This window comes from Dermacentor andersoni, chromosome 1 (genome assembly GCF_023375885.2).
Source record: "Dermacentor andersoni chromosome 1, qqDerAnde1_hic_scaffold, whole genome shotgun sequence".
NCBI lineage: Eukaryota > Metazoa > Arthropoda > Arachnida > Ixodida > Ixodidae > Dermacentor > Dermacentor andersoni.
The window spans coordinates 331,104,795-331,117,528 of record NC_092814.1 but is presented as its reverse complement, the minus strand read 5'-3'; positions in this window follow the sequence as shown (position 1 = coordinate 331,117,528).

Genomic DNA, 12,734 nt, shown 5'->3' with positions numbered 1-12,734 from the left:
CTGGGTTGGCGCACGCGACAGAAAAAGTACATATATTATATTTCTTCACCGTGAGTAAAAACGCGAGCGGCATGTCGAGCTGTATACGCACTGCTTTAAGGTACTGAGAGCGTGATGCATGTAGTATCTGTGGCCACCGTTCAACTCCTGCGGTTCACTGCACGTCAGCCGACATTGCAGCAGGATATGTGGGAATTGTTGCTGAAATACGAAGAAAAAGAGAAAGGTAGACGAAGTGAATTTTGAAAACAGATTTTCGGATTCAATACACAAAGAAAAGGCAGCCAGTGCAATAACCAAAAAAGAAAAGAAAAGACAAAGCCAACAGCTTCAAAACATTTTTAACATTTCCTGTGGCAAATAGCACAAGTCTAGTCCATGAGCTGGACTACTCGAGAGGCGGACATTATTTTGACATAAAAATAAAATGCATAATCGACGAATTGATAAAAACTAACTAATTAAGTTTTTAACTAATTACCTTATGGCACATACTGCAATTTACAAGTTCTGTGGGATGATACTGTAAGGCATATCCACTGAACAAAAATTGTGTGGATGTCATCATTGACGATATATGCGTCGTCAAACTTGCGGTAAAAATGAAGTCTTTCGACTTACGTTCTTAACAAAACGTCGTTTTATGCATTGAAGCAGAAAAGAACCTGGAACGCCGATCCATTTATCCACAAAGTTCGCAAATTATTATCTCGAAACTGGTGCCATCCTGAGAATTCGTTCCAAGTGGATCCGCCTTGGGAATTCCCCGGCTAGAATTTGTAATTTGCAATATGTGCCATAGGGTAATAAGGTAAAAACTTAATTGGTAAATTTTTGCTGTTTAGTCGATTACGCATTCAATTTTTTGTACAAGTAGTGTCTGCCGCTTCGAGTAGACCATTCAGGGGTTAGAATTGTGCTATCTGCCACAGGCAATTTGAAATTTTAAAGTGTTCGCTGAAACACCCGGTATATATATACAGATGTGTTTACTCAGGTATACGGACGACTGATTATGCTGTTTCGGCGAAGGTGTTTACGAGAAGGAAATATTTTGGGCTGCTGCCACATTGTTCGTCAGTGTACGAAGTCGCTTTCTATGGTTAGCTCTAGGATGGAGTCAAGCAGGAACCGCCGGCTGGGGAGCCGCTGATTGGATCCAGCTCTCCTAGTTCTTGATCGTGGCTGCATTGCGTCTGAAATTAGGTGTCAGGCCGTTGGGAGGCAAGATATGTGGCAATCGAGGCGTTCTTGAGCTTCTAGCACCTCGTAGGTTCACTGCTTTTCGCCATCTCTCCTTACGGTTGCTTGCGAGGCCGCTGTCGTTACCATTTCAAATTACTGTTCTTTGAATACTGGTGTAGAACATCCATCGTTCGCCAACGTCCGGCTTCAGGACAAAACCCTGGTGGTTACGGCGGGGTAAAACCTGTTTACCTATGAGAAATTTATGCGGTGCCTCGTATTGACTGCATGTTACCCTAGCTCTTACGGCTGCCCTGTGTTGTTTTCTTGCAAGTCTTATGGCCTCGCGCGAGTCGTTGCAGGTTTCTGCGATGCCATATTCATTGTCATTTGCTGGTTGCGTCCGATGGTGATCAGGCGTGTTGTGGCTGTAAAACAGCCTGGACCAAATGGTCGCTTCACCTTGTCGCGCACCCGCTCATTTTCGGCAATCTCTCCGTGATTCGGGTGCCTAGAGCACAGAGATTTTGTAGTCGTACTTTCTGTGCGCGTCTTTAATTTCTTGCACGGTAGAATTCATGGTATGCCCTTTCTTGTATTCTCTAAAAGCAGCTCGCGAGTCTGTTAATGCACGGGTGGCTGGCCTCACTGCAGGATGATTTGTCTTGACGTATGGACGAGTGTAAACATCGGACATACAAATGTCAAGCAGACCGGTCCGTCGCGTCCTCATAATGACAGCACCGAGGAGTGCCAAGATGAGCTCAAACGGGCGTCATTTGCGACATAAATCGCGGAGAACGAAAACACTTCCAACATCGCTATTGCTTCAATAGATATAGGGTGTCCCGGCTAAGTTTAGCCTAGGTTTACAAATAATTGGGTGCACTGTACGAGTACGCGAATAAAATAATATTGTGGGCCACTTGATGGAACAGTCACGTGGTTTTTGTATTCTATTTATGCGCATAATTGTTCAAGAGGAATAACGAATGTTTTATAGAAAATTTATAAAAAAGACTACCAACGAGAAAATTCTAGAGCCCTCTGGGAAACGTCCGATTCGTCAGTATTCGTCAATACGCGACTATGTTTTCTGGGTCATAAAGAAAGCCCGCCGACTACACGTTCATGCTCCGCGGTGCCAGTGCTCTCCATATATATTAATTAATTTATTTAATGGAAATACTGCCACTCTCACTTCAGAGCACAGAAAATTGGCAATACAGAAGTTTACAATGGAGAATCGAGCTTCCGAGGGAAAAAAGTCTACATTTTTAAAACATGCAAACTTTACAGACATACCCACACACGTATATACAAAAAAAAATTAAACGTCATCCCTTGGGTTAGCATAAAACGAATTATAGAGCAATAAACTGTTCCTAAGCGGCTTCCCCTACAAAGAAGGCAAACATGTAAATAAAACTTCATCGTTGTACAATCATGCGCATTCTACACACACCAAAAAACAAAAAGAACAACAACAAAGAAACAATAAAAGCTCCTGAACAGAACTATCGAATCAAAGATCACAAATATACATACACACTAAGCCAGATAAAGACTCAAGTGTTTTTTAAACACTGTTTTCCTTTCTTTTTTTAAAAAAAACGTCTTTATTTCTGCATTTAATAGGGGAAGCCTTGCGGCAGAAAAGGCGTGCTCTATGGGGGAGGGGGAGGGGGATCGCTGCTCTCTATTTCGCGGTAACAAGTTGGTTATTAGAAAAGATAACGACGGTCAAAGTTCCACTTTGGAATTTCGAACCAACGCACCCGCACTGGCAAGTCAATCTGACATTAGGAAATTCAAACTTTTTTTTTCGTATTTGGGTGTTCATTGAAATTTCCTGAAACTTCCTTAGTTCACTCTTTGGCTCTTTTAAAATACAATGTAGTCCATCTTTACTGATAAAAAATGAACTAGGCCGGAGTTAATTCCTTCAGAATTCATTACACCCTGGCGAGCTGCATTGGTGCATGAACTTTAAGGCGGCGTTGTCCAGAATCTCGTGACCTTTTGTGCTCGTTTTTGACATTTCCAATTCATAATAAATAAAAAGAATTGTGGCCGAACCCATCTCACGATCACTGTCAACGAATTTCTCGATTGCGTTAGCGTTCAATCTATATAGCGACACAATGTACCGCCACCGTCGAAAGGATTTAAGCATGAGGAGGGTGCTACAGTGTGACTCCCATTTCACGCTATTCTAAGAACACTCAGTGCCATCTAGCGCTGCCGCCGCGAAGCTTCCACGTGGCCTCTGAAGTTCATGGCGTGCCGGTGCGTGCGAACGTTGAGAAAAGGCTGTTTCACATGCTGCGACTGGAGTGAAAAAAAATTGGTGCAGTCACACCTGCCGCAATAAGAGTTATAGAAAGCTCATTTCACACGACCGCGATTTCAAAAACACGCCTGGTGCGACTTCCAAGGTTGCTGGCTGCCAGATTTTGTGACATAAGCCGCATAATTTTTTAAATGTAAAGAAAAAGCTTGCGCATTATGGTACTATAGAGCTGTTTTTATAGTAGCAAAACATGCGCATGTTTCGTAATTTAAGAATGTTTTGAAGTTTAAATTTGTTTTGGAGTGCGCAACAGCAGTTTCTGGAGTTCAGTGCGAGGCGACACGTCGGAAGTTCAGCGTTGTGCGTTGTCTCATGTGTTTCCTCTGTCCGTGTGGTTCTGTCTCCGCTATAGAATATATTACAAAATGACCTATCAACAAGCCCATATAACTAGCCTCACCGCATATGCAGGGGCCGTATAACGTCAAACTATCCTAATCTGTTTTTATTCTAATCTCGTGATGTCAAATTTACTAACCATGCAGCGACGCAAGCATCGGGCGGTAACCCGCAGCGTTGTTTGAAAAGCCCAATAAAACGCGCTTCTCGTTTGTGGGAGGTCACTTTCTTCTGCTTTCAAAGCGAATAGCATTACCTACATTAATAGCTTGGGGTGACTGGTCGAAAATCGCGGCGGCGTGCAACGGAACGTTAAAAATGCCGGAAAATAAGAGTTGGCAAAGTGATGTTGCATACGTGCCGAAAGGGCTCGCTAACATTATGCCACGGAAAAATGTTTATTATACGCAAATAAATCCATTCTACGCGGCCGCTTTCAGTAGCTATTGCCAGAGCAATCCGTGGGCAGTCATCTTCTATTCCTTTAGGAACGAGGCAGCCTCCAACTATTCAGAAAGAAATTCAGTTTTGTTGAGCATATTAATGCGTCTTTAACGCGTACACGTCACTTTGACAATATGAGTTTTCGCGGTTTTGTGAAGTCACGAAAGAAAAATACAGAAGTTAGGAATGGCGGCATGCGAACCCTTGTCTGATCTATTTAATATGTACAGGCTTATTACACGCGATGAAAAACAATGGATCTGGGGATGATGCGTCTTCTATAGGAGATATCAACGCATCAAATTGCTGTCCCCTGCCGAGAGAAATTATTCCTTCACCGATTGGGAGTGCTTGGCTTTAGTTTAGGCTGTCGCCGAGTTCCGGTCATATTTGTACGGCCGCACGTTCTCGGTCATTGTATACAGACCACCACGCACTCTGCTGGCTGTCTTCCCTCCGGGACCCGACAGGACGGCTTGGTCGCTGGGCTTTGAGGCTCCAGGAATTTCCGTTTGCTGTCAACTATAAGTCTGGAAGTCTCCACAAGGACGCTGACTGCTTCTCACGTCACCCCGTGGATCCTGCTACGCATGATCCGGTGACCTGCGTGACGGCTTTTACTGACATGACCGACATGCGCACCGAACAACAACGCGACGAATCCACACAGTCCATCATCGCCGGAGTGCAGTCTGGCAGCACTGACGCCACATGCCGCATGTTCGTTTTGCACAACGACATCCTCTACCGCCGCAATATCAACCCTGACGGCCCTAGGTAGCTCGTCATCTGCGATCCGTCGCTCTCGAACAACTTCACGATGCGCCGACGGCGGGACCTTTTGGCGTTTTGCGTACTTACGACCTCGTACGACGCCGGTTCTTCTGGCCGGGTCTCTACCGCTCCGTACGTCGTTATGTCGCCACTTGCGAATTGTATCAGCGCCGGAAGAAACATCCCCTTCCACCTGTCGGACGATTCCATCCAATTGAAGTTCCCTCTGAACGGTTCTTTCGCGTAGGCCTTGACCTGCTTGGTCTTTTTCCGATGACGACTAGAGGGAATAAGTGGGTCGCCGTCGCTACTGATTACGCGACACGCTACGCGATAACAAAGGCGTTGCTGACTAGTTGCGCAACAGACGTCACCGATTTTCTCCTCCACGACGTCATTCTCCACCACGGCGCACCTCGACAGTTACTTCGTTCTTGTTTCGAGTTGTCGACGACCTCCTCCGCTCTTGTGCCACTGAGCACAAGCTGCCCACCGCCTACCACCCGCAAATGAACAGTCTTACGGAACGTCTCAACCGAACAATCACAGAGATGCTGTCGATGTACGTCTCCAACGATCACGGCGACTGGGTCACCACGCTGTCCTACGTGACGTTCGCGTATACCTCGTCCCGACATGACACCACAGGATATTCACCCTTTTATCTTTTGTATGGTCGCGACCCCACATTGCCGTTTGACACCGTCCTCCCTTCTGTGCCACATGTTGCAATTGAGTACGCCCGTGAAGTCATCGATCACGCTCGCATGGCCTGTCAAGTGGCCCAGTCTCGTTTATTAGCCTCGCAGCATATCCAAAAAGAGCGTTACGACCGGTTCCATCGCGATGTTAAGTTCGTGCCAGGTGCTTGGGTGCTCCTTTCGTCACCATGTGGTCGGGTTGGCCTCTCCCAGAAGCTTCTCTCTCGCTACACGGTGCCCTATGAAGTCCTACGTCAAGTTAACGACGTAAATTACGAGATTGCGCCGCTACAGGTGACGGCGTGCATATAGGAATCTTCGCACGATTCAGAAGGTGTCTGCACGTGCGTAGTTCCTTGAAAAGCGTCCTTGAAAGCTGACTTTAAAGAAAAAGTCAGTTTCGCCCGAAAGGCGAATCATTGATTGCGATAGCAAATCAGCAGACAGTCATACGATGTGGGGATAGTATTATCGGCCGTATCAACTTTTAAACATTCACTTGTCGACTAAATCAAGCAAACGTGAACAAGCAAACATGAACACATCACACTCGATGTCCGCGCATACTCGCTGTCATAACGCTAACGTGAGGAAACGCGGCAGCAGCACCGAGCGAAGTGACCTTAGTGCTGTGTATCACTACAACGCAAACTGAGCACTGAGAATACAGCACGCAAAAAGTTACGAGCCGCCGACCCACGAACGCAGATCGCTCTCAGTATACGGCCGCGCGACCACGCGCAGCCGCCATATGCGCAGTTGTAGCCGGAGTAGAACACATCCTCCCTTCCCTGCACTCGGTGCCTCGCAAAGTTGGGTGCCTAATGTGCGACGGCGGACGGCGCGCTTCCACCCCGCTTTCTTCCATTTAGCGCGGGCGAGATTGAGCCGTGATTGTCGGTTCCCCTCGCCCGCTTTAACTCGCACATACAGCGTACAGCGCCTGATGACTGTGTTCTCAGCCTTGGACTTTATACGGAACATCACGGCGACGTCGAAGGCGACAGCAAAAATGAGCCTCTAGTGTCCATATATAATTGCAATCAGAATAATAAAATACACGTGGGGACGACTCAGAGTTTGAATTATTCCACTCTCTCAATGTTGTTGATAGACAGTATTTATATTTAGGCTAATGTTATTGAAAGCGCTTCGTTAGGCAGTCCCACAATTTCGCATTTTTCACGTTATTGACACGGGTTCACAGATGATGTCACAGACGACGCTAGTTCCGTATTGATTCCGTTTGAAAAAAATTTCGAGGACGTAAAGCTTCGTCTTTAAGAGGGGAACACGCTGACATTTAAGGATGCTTGACTATTTCTCACGCTTCCCAGAAACTGCTGCTTAAGTAATCATAACGTTTACCGGGAAACGCTGGTGGCGAACGCTATGCACGAAGGCGAGCCTTCGGGTAGAAACGCTACCTCCTGCGTGGGCCGCGGTGCGGTGGAGGCGAGCGCCATCTGGAGGTGTTGCAAGGAACCGGACGTGCCGCTTTATGGCCTTTGAGATTTGCGCGCGCAAATCTGGGAGGCCATAACCGCTCTATGAATGGTAGAAACGCTGGAAAAGGGGCTTGTGCGTTTTTTCAGTTTTAGCGTTACAGCATTAGGTTTCCTCGTATATTCAAATTACAATCCGACGTTATCACGTCTGTAGGATGTGAGAAAGTCGTACTTTGCGATTTTTATACTATTTTATCTTGAGAATATCAATTAGTTCAGTAACTTCCTTGCGCCACATGGAGGGCATGGGTAGGCGAGGTTCCACGAGGCGAGGCGAGGTTCCACGAGGCGAGGCGAGGCGAAACGACGTCCGACTCGGAACGCCGACGCCGAAGCGGGACGCCGACGCCGGGAGTTTTGTCCAGTGATAAGCGTGCCTTTCGAGCGATCGACCAACGTGAGCAACGCCCAGGCGTCGCGCGTCCCGCAGTGGTAGCCAGGGCAACATCTACACTGTACACTCTCAGACAAAGGTACACCCCACACAACGATAATCGTCATCTGCCTCGCTTGCGTTTCTTTTCTTGAAAACACCGCGCCCGCTACTTTCCTGTCGGGAATGCTATGTTATGCTGATAACGCGCATGCCGTTCGTTACTGGCATCTACCGGGCTCGCAGCGTTAAACAAAGGAAATGCGGACGAGACAGATGACGTTTATCATTGTGTTGCAAGATAGAACCCAAAGGGTGTAATTTTGTTTTAGAGTGTAAGACACGTTTAAACCCTTTGAGTCGTATCTTGCCACACAACAATAAACATCATATGTCTTGTCCGCATTTCCTTTCTTTAACGCTGCGAACCCGGTACCTCCCAGTAACTACCGGGATGCGCGTTATCAGCATGACATAGCATTGCCGACAGGAAAGTAGCGGGCGCAGCGTCTTCAGGAAAGGAAACGCAAGCAAGGCAGATGACGATTATTGTTGTGTGGCAGATATACACCCCAAAGGGTGTAAACTTTTTTTAGAGTGTAGCCGTCTAACTCAACGAGGATGGCGTTCCCTGAGCCCCCACCCAAGGCGCACTGGTTCACCTTCAGCGCGTCAACAGGCAGCAGCGCCGATGAAATAATCCACGCCATCCAAGAAACCGCAGGGCCAGGAGGCCTTGATATCTTCTAACACCAGGGAGGAGTGAAGTTCATCGCAGCTGTCATGTGCGCAGCAGCCGCTGTCAAATTATCGTCCCGGGGCTCGTTCGTTCACAAAGGTGCCTAGGTCCCAATAGCCCAAGTCGGACCACGAGTCCTACATTTTCCCCTTCCGTGTCCCCCCGTACGTGGGAGACGCCGCACCTGCGACACTCCTGTCTACATATGGATAAGGTCTTGCAATTGAAGAATCACACTAAAGTCGGCACCGGCATAAGGGTCATTCGCGTGGAAATGGCGAAGCCCGTGCCAAATTTATGTCAATACAAGGCCATCGCATCATGTTCGACAACCGAGGAATTCAGAAGGTGTGCTCACGGTGTGGGACGGAAGAACACCTAGGAAAGGCATGCGAGACACCACGTTGCGAAAGGTGCGAAGTCTTCGGCCACGAGGCTGCCAAGTGCACATCCCTTTGTCGCCGCTGTGCCGGGAACCACATCAAAGCGGACTGCTTCTTGCCTAGATCCTATGCCGTGGCAGCCAAAAACACTAACACCCCTGTCAGCAACGAAGACGGCGACCAACAAAAGCATCATGAGCTCCCCAAAGAAGTCATTTAATTTTGTAAGTGAAACAAAGAGACTGCCATGTTAATGTCATTGTTTTACTTTCCTCAATATGAACAAAAAATATTAACTTAAAACCTTAAAATAACAGCCTGAAAATTGATAGCGATTCATCATCATCAGCCTAGTTACACCCACTGCTGGACACATGCCTCTCCCATACTTCCCTCTCCCATACTTGCCTCTCCCATACTCCATGCCTCTCCCATACGGCGCAGTAACGTGGTATTTTTCATATTCGTGAGGTTTCTTTGCCATTGGGAAAAATTGTACGCAATTAGTACGCCGCTGAAAGCACCAGAGTTAGAAGTCATTTGAAAGTGCTTACAAATGTCCCATTCACACTTTCATAATTAGGACAGTAATTATCCAGTTAGATAATTAATTGCAATTTCCGAAGTCATCCTCATCACAAGCCTGGTTGCGCCCACTGCAGGGCAAAGGCCTCGCCCATACTTCTCTAACCTCCCCGGTCATGTACGAATTGTGGGCATGTCGTCCCTGCAAACTTCTTAATCTCATCCGCCCACCTAACTTTCTGCCGCCCCCTGCTACGCTTCCCTTCGCTTGGAATCCAGTCCGTAACCCTTAATGACCATCAGTTATCTTCCCTCCTCATTACATGTCCTGCCCATGCCCATTTCTTTTTCTTGATTTCAGCTAAGATGTCATTAACTGGCGTTTGCTCCCTCATCCAATCTGCTCTCATCCCTTAACGTTACACCCGTCATACTTCATTCCATAGCTCGTTGCGTCGTCCTCAATTTAAGTAGAGTCCTTTTCGTAAGTGTCCAGGTTTCGGCCCCGTACGTGAGTACTGGTAAGACACAGCTGTTATACAGTTCTCTCTTGAGGTATAATGACAACCTGCTGTTTATGATCTGAGAATGCCTGCCAAACACACCCCAGCCCATTCTTATTCTTCTGATTATTTAGGTCTCATGATCCGGATCCGCGGTTTCTACCTGCCCTAAGTAGATGTATTCGCTTACCGCTTCCAGTGCCTCGCTACCTATCGTAAACTGCTGTTCTCTTCCGAGAATGTTAAACATTACTTTATTTTTCTGCAGATTAATTTTTAGACCCACTCTTCTGCTTTGCCTCTCCAGGTGAGTGAGCATGCATTCGAATTGGTCCCCTGAGTTACTAAGCAAGGCAATATCATCAGCGAATCGCAAGTTACTAAGGAATTCTCCATTAACTCTTATCCCTAACTCTTCCAAATCGAGGTCTCTGGATACCTCCTGTAAACACGCTGTGAATAGCATTGGAGAGATGGTATCTCCCTGCCTGACGCCTTTCATTATTGGGATTTTGTTGCTTTCTTTATAGAGGACTACGGTGGCTCTGGAGCCGCTATAGCTATTTTTGGAGCCGCTATTTTTGCGTATGGCTCATCTACACCCTGATTCCGTAATGCCTCCATGACTGCTGAGGTTTCGACTGAATCAAACGCTTTCTCGTAATCAATGAAAGCTATAAATAAGGGTTGGTTATATTCCACACATTTCGCTATCACCTGATTGATAGTGTGAATATCGTCTATTCTTGAGTAGACTTTACGGAATCCTGCCTGGTCCTTTGGTTGACAGAAGGCTAAGGTGTTCCTGATTCTATTTGCAATTACTTTAGTAAATACTTTGTAGGCAACGGACAGTAAGCTTATCGGTCTATAATTTTTCAAGTTTTTGGCGTCCCCTTTTTTATGGATTAGGATTATGTTAGCGTTCTTCCAAGAGTCCGGTAGGCTCGAGGTCATGACGCATTGCATATACAGGGTGGCCAGTTTCTCTAGAACAATCTGCCTACCATCCTTCAACAAATCTGCCCTTACCTGATCCTCCCCAGCTACCTTCCCCCTTTGCATAGCTCCCAAGGCTTTCTTTACTTCTTCCGGCGTTACCTGTGGGATTTCGAATTCCTCTAGACTATTCTCTCTTCCATTAACGTCGTGGGTGCCACTGGTACTCTTTAAATCTCTGTAGAACTCCTCAGCCACTTGAACTATCTCATCCATATTAGTAATGATATTGCCAGCTTTGTCTCTTAACGCATACATCTGAGCTTGCCAATTCCTAGTTTCTTCTTCACTGCTTTTAGGCTTCCTCCGTTCCTGAGAGCATGTTCAATTCTGTCCATATTATACTTCCTTATGTCAGCTGTCTTACGCTTGTTGATTAGCTTCGAAAGTTCTGCCAGTTCTATTCTAGCTGTAGGGTTAGAGGCTTTCATACTTTGGCGTTTCTTGATGAGATATTTCGTTTCCTGCGATAGCTTACTGGTATCCTGTGTAACGGAGTTACCACCAACTTCTATTGCACACTCCTCATGATGCCCATAAGATTGTCGTTCATTGTTTGAACACTAAGATCCTCTTCCTGAGTTAAAGTCGAATACCTGTTCGGTAGCTTGATCTGGAATTCCTCTATTTTCCCTCTTACCGCTAACTCATTGATCGGCTTCTTATGTACAAGTTTCTTCCGTTCTCTCCTCAAGTTTAGGCTAATTCCAGTTCTTGCCATCCCATGGTCACTGCAGCTCACCTTGCCGAGCACGTCGACATCTTTTATGACGCCAGGGTTAGCGCAGAGTATAAGGTCTATTTCATTCCTAGTCTCGCCATTCGGGCTCCTCCACGTCCAGTTTCGACTATCACGCTTGCGGAAGAAGGTATTCATTATCTGCATATTATTCTGTTCTGCAAACTCCCCTGCTATTCCTAGAGCCTATGCCATATTCCCCCACTGACCTGCTTCTTGCCTACCCTGGTATACAGGTCGCCCATCAGTATGGTGTATTTTGTTTTGACTTTACTCATCGCCGATTCCACGTCTTTATAGAAGCTTTAGACTTCCTGGTCATCATGACTGGATGTAGGGGCATAAACCTGTACGACCTTCAATTTGTACCTCTTATTGATTTTCACAACAAGACCTGCCATCCTCTCGATCATGCTATAGAATTCCTGTATGTTACCTGCTATCTCCTTAGTAATCAGGAATCCGACTCCTAGTTCTCGTCTCTCCGCTAAGCTCCGGTAGCACACGACGTGCCCGCTTTTCAGCACTGTATGTGCTGCTTTTGTCCTCTTAACTTCACTGAGCCGTATTATATCCCATTTGCTGCCCTCTAATAGCACCGCTAGACTCGCCTCCACTAGGTAACGTTCTAGCATTAAACGTTGCCAGGTTCAGATTCCAATGGCGGCCTGTCTGACCGCCGCCGTGGTCAGGTGCTTCGCAGCTGCTGGGGACTGAGGGCCGGGGTTCGATTGTTGTATTCATATGGGAGATTGTGCCCAAGTACTGCACCAGGGTGGCCAATCCTGCTCTGGTGAGGGAGTGCGTTACTGGTTCTGGTCACCGGGATCAGGCTTCACTCCAGGCCTGTTGATGCAATTTTATCAACACGCGAATTTTTTTTTTTTTTTTAATCCGGTGGGAAATTGCGCGGCACCGGGTTTCGAACAATGGTCCTCTTGCACGCGAGGCGGATGCTCTACCTCTACGCCACCGCTGCACCACAGGAATATTCATGTGGTCTTTTTATGCTTACACCTACATCGGAATCAGGCCGGAAATCAATTCTATTACATGTCTTTCCAGTCCACATTGTATCAGTCTTTAATCGATATCGCTGCTATCGAGTAACGATACTTAACGTATCTTGATACAGAGCGCTCATTCGGGCACTGTGACCCGAGGTATAG